Below are 5000 nucleotides of genomic sequence, written 5' to 3'. Positions count from 1 at the left end.
ACACACACACACACACACACACACACACACACACACACACACACACACACACACACACACACACACACACTCACACACACACACAAACACACACACACACACAGAGAGGGCTGCTGGTTGGACTCTTTTTCCCAGTGCTGTCAGAAAATCAATTGCTACTCCTGTCATCTGTTGATCCTTATTGGCCACGGAGAGTGGATCTAGACAGGGGTTAATGTTGGCTCGGAAAAACACTATTCCAGAGTGGTTGAAAAGCCTGTCTGACATCTCTCTCTCTCTCTCTCTCTCTCTCTCTCTCTCTCTCTGTCCATCCCTCCATGTCCTGTTCGTGTCTCTCAGGTTAACAGTGCATAAATTCAAACACTTGCCAGTAGCCTGGCTCTTAAATTCAGTGCGTTGAAAAGGATTTCTATTTCGAGGTTCATCTAAGTGCAGCCTTCTGGACCTCTGGTTCTGTGAGTCACTGGGAGATGGTGTTTGTCTCCGGGGAGCGGACCTAACTAACAGACCTCTGTTCTTTAGGAATTTTCCCACTGTGGTCAGCTGTAAGGTTTTGTGCTCCCTGCTTTTCTTTCTTCCTATTATTTAAAAACTTGATGGAATATTCCGACAGTAAATCATGCCCCTAATGACCACTGTGTGGGCGACTCACCTGAAATGGTTTCCATTAAATGTATTTTCAGAATAAGAACAGGCTGCATCACAAAAATGCAGTTTAGCAATTTTTTTTGTTTTTGAGACAGATAGAGATATTCAGTAGTTTATCCTCATTCTTATCAGCCAACGAGCAATAAGACATTTCCACATCCTAGAGCCCTCTCACCAATCTGAGTTTAGAAATGGTAAGTAGTGGGAACCGGATAACCTCGCCAGTCGCAACCTTCTGTAGCCTCGTCTTTGTTGCCTTCATAAATTCCTTTTAAAAGTTTATTAAAAAGGAGATACGCAATGACAAGCCAGCTGAAATCTGCCACTGTCTTTGTCTCTCTCCTGCAAGTGTTAAATCTGTTAAATGGTGGAGATTAAGAGGACTCAAAAAGTATCTATATCCTTGCATGTAACATGGTGTTGGTGCATTTTGACATTGCAAACGTCCTCGAGGAAGAGTGAAACGCAGTTTGCAGTAAAGCTTCTTATTGGATAAATTTGTGCGCCCCCTCTGTCCTTTGGTGCCCTACGCACATTGCATGATGCACGTGGTAGGAGCGGTACCTATAGCTTCTTTGCCCCTCAGAAAGCCATAATGATATCTCCGTAAGATTTCACCTACACTGACCATAGTCCTGGTGCTCTAATTTCACTAATCAAACCTACACTGTACTATTATACATTTCAGCAAAAGTGTAAAATTCTCAACAGTCTCAACAGTATATAACAGAAGCCATGGTAGACAGAATCCGATGACCTGCGCCCCCTCCTCCCTGTCATACACAAACACACATGAAGTGGTTGAAGATAAGCATGTCTCATTGATAATGTCTCCAGCCCTTGCCATCTTTATGGGCTCTCATGAACCAGTTACCTTTGGCTGGGTATCTCACTCCCCCCTCATAATGATAACACAGACAATAGCTGGTCCAGTCAACATGGACAAAGTCCACCCAAGCTGAAGATTCAGCAGCTCCCTTGACCATTTAGTAACTCTTCCATGGAGGAGTTTTGTACAAATAGACCTGGAAACACGTAGATCCATTGTCTTTTGGAAGAGAGTATAATGTAGACATTCCACTCAAAGATACATTATAAGAACACCTTGCTCAATACCTTTGCACTTGCAATCCATGTAATACTTCTGTCTAAAACGTCTACGTATTTTCAGAGCAATTGGATGCTCCTCTTAAGCTTGCTTACAGAAAAGCATTGATCAAATACTTGGCCTCAACCCAAATTAAATCATGATGCTTACCAGTATCAGCAGAGCTTAAAATGGTGGAGAAACATAACTTAATAAAAATAAAAATAAAGAAAATATACTGTACTCATTTGTATGCGATTGTCAGCAGAGCAGTATTGGCAGATCAATATTTTCCATCACTTAAAGTCTAAATATTTCCGGATCTGTCTAAAGCACCCTATTGCACAGCATTCACTTACACTTTTACGTATTAAATCCTGTAAAAGCTCTGCACCCAGTCTAGAGAAATGGGACTACGTGAAGTTCAATGCATCTTTATTTCGTGACTGTACTCCTTGTCTTGTTGTTTTTCTCTAAAGCTACTTTTCATACAGTTTATTAACCAAACTGCAAGTCTCGCAAGTCCTCCAACACTCTGAATGTTATCTCTCAAGTGTCCTTCTTTTGTTACGGGATACTTGACTCTCCATTGACTTTTCTTTCTTTTGTTCAATGGAAAGGGGAGAGGGAGCCCATAAAGGATAAAGTTGAAAAAGAAAAGGTGGCATAAGTACTGTTGACACTGGTGTTAACTCTTCTATATAAATTATCATAAACTCCAACACTCAATATCATGTTCCGGGAACAAATGTGTGACAGACACTTATAAAATATTCACAGGAATCTGTACAATACAAAGTAACTAGACACACACACGCATGTGTTTGTGTGTGTGTGTGTGTGTGTGTGAGCTTTTATGCATATTCTCCAGATGATAAATGTGAGCGAGAGGAACAGGAAGTACCAGAAAATCTATGAATGATACTGCGTGTGTGTGCATGTGTGTGTGCGTGTGTGTATTCGCAGCTGATGGTGTGTGCCACGCAGAACAGATTTGTCGCTGAGACCCTCAGGAGGCGTTTGAGTTGCTGTTGGGCCACCGGCCGTGAGAGCGTGTGTGTGCACCTCAACATCCAACAGATGCACCTTGAGTCGCTCAGATACTCCAAGGCCTCCCATGGAATAGAACAGTGTTTCTCAAACTTTTTCAGACCAAGGAACACTTAACCAGTAAAAAAACCATCACGGACCACCTAGCTAATAGACAAAATAGGCCTACTCACTGAACCACCTTGCTAACTGTCTTTGCACCTTGCTTATTGTGTCAGAGGATTCATATGATTTAAATTGGCATAGCTTACATAGGCAGTGTTGCAGAACTGTTTGGATTAATACAAGTTGGTTCAATATTGCAAACATTTCATCTATATTATATTTTACCACGTCTGCTCACGGACCACTTGGGATAGTTTGCGGACCACCAGTGGTCCCCGGACCACACTTTGAGAAACACTGGAATAGAATAACAGAGAAAGAGGGACTATGCATAATTACAAGGCAACAGACGTTCAGAGAAATGTGTGTGTGTGTGTGTGTGTGAAACCAAAGAGAGCAAAGAAGAGATAAATATATATACACACACACACACACACACACACACACAGAGATATTCTATTTCAGACAGCTTTAAAGAACACACCTACTGTACCATCCACCCGCAAGTAAAATAAAGAAAAGGGTCTCGCTCCGTTAAAAGTAAGCAACTGCTCTTCTATATTTTAGTACACTAGCTGTATACGGTGGGTGTATTTAAAACAGAATAGTCTCAGTGGAGTGGAGATCCAGACCCTCTCCACCCCTGAATCAGCACTAGGATCAGACCGAGCCAGACTCCATGGCTATATAAAGTTAGTGCTCTCTGCCATATGGAACCACTCCTTCAAGGTGTAGGACAAATGACACAATTTCCATATTTGCTCTTGATAAGCAAACAAACACAGCACCATGTGGAGCATCCGTACTAGTTTTAGATTAGTATAATAAAAACGCAGATACGGTTTAGTCAGATGAAATGGCACAGAGAGAGAGAGAGAGGGGTGTCAGAGGTAAGTAATCTATCTAATATCCTGTTTACTGTGGGTGAGTCAGATAGTTTTAAATGAGCACAGATTAAGGCTGGTTGACCATTGATTAGATGTACAGACAGCTGTAGCGCCCACTCTGGGTGGGCAGTGCTGGCTCCCAGTGCCCTCTGAGCCTACTGCAGGTGCATCATCCAGAGATCAGCTCTTATGAACCGTTTAATACTTCCCACCACTCCCTGCTGCCCAAGGCAGTGCAGAGCACATGCAGCTAAAATGCTTGAAAAGTGCTTTATAAATTATTATTATTATTATTATTTTCTTGGTAGTGGCTCTAAACCAAAAAGTCACACCTGACCAGCACTGACAGGGGGCCCCTAGATAGCCCCCCCCCGAATTATTGTCTTTCATAGGGCCCAAATTTTCGAACAGCGCCCCTGCTGTGAGGCTTGTACTTCTTTGCAACCTAAAGAATATGGTGAGATCTGCCAAGGTCAAAACTGACATCGGAGAAATACAATTCCACTTCCTTGCTAAGAAGAACAGCAATGTCACAGTTGAATTGTGTATTTCATTGACTGAACAACACATATGAAAGAAACAGCTTTACACAATTAGACAGTTTTATTGGCAACTTGTTTTAGTATATTTTTTTTGGCATGTGGTCATACCATAGACAGACACTTGTTCAACTAGCCATCTACGAAGGCGCGACTTTTCTGTGGTCCAAAACGTCTGGAGAAAATGTTAAGAAAAGCTTCCATACACATGACACTGCAATAAGCCAGGCGCGCCTGCAGGTGTACGTCCGTACGCACTGTGCGAACCATCAGGCTCTACAACGAGAGAAAATGTCCCTGTGTGTGTGTGTATTCACACCAAATTGGCCCACCATACCTTCCCAACTATGCACAGTATCCCATTAGCTGCCATCAGGCTATTTACAATTCTATTACGTAACTTCGTGAACACTTTACTTCACTTTCAAAATTAACGCGCACACATTTTGTTTGAGCAGGAGACACAATACGCATGCAGGCACGTAGGCTACTTGTTTTCTTTTACTCGGCTATCTATCTATATGTGGTTATCAGCACACAATGTTGAGCTAATTCACTAATTCAATACTCATGATGGATCACAAGTTTAAACAACAGAAAGTATGGAGGCAGCAAAGCTAGAGGAGTTATTCCAGATGGGCAAGAACAAGGTAGGCAATTGGTGTGCTTGTCAGAACGTTAGAC

General features: G+C 42.2%; 1 protein-coding gene across 5 annotated transcripts in view; it reads left to right on the top strand.

Annotated features, from left to right (window-relative positions):
• The window catches only part of LOC143127629 (uncharacterized), a 25576-nt gene extending 25424 nt beyond the window's left edge, over nucleotides 1-152 (top strand). For all 5 annotated transcript variants that reach the window (XM_076289231.1, XM_076289229.1, XM_076289233.1 and 2 more), the window contains one exon: nucleotides 1-152. This exon is cut by the window's left edge and continues 786 nt beyond it. The gene's annotated coding sequence lies outside the window, so the exon portion shown is untranslated.
• The last annotated feature ends 4848 nt before the right edge of the window (nucleotides 153-5000 follow it).

This window comes from Alosa pseudoharengus, unplaced genomic scaffold, assembly GCF_046254945.1.
Source record: "Alosa pseudoharengus isolate Yale_2024_CS ecotype anadromous, Long Island Sound unplaced genomic scaffold, YU_APseudo_1.1 YU_APseudo_1.1_scf_17, whole genome shotgun sequence".
NCBI lineage: Eukaryota > Metazoa > Chordata > Actinopteri > Clupeiformes > Clupeidae > Alosa > Alosa pseudoharengus.
Note: the sequence above shows the minus strand (reverse complement) of the source record. Positions and strands in the feature narration are given on the sequence as shown.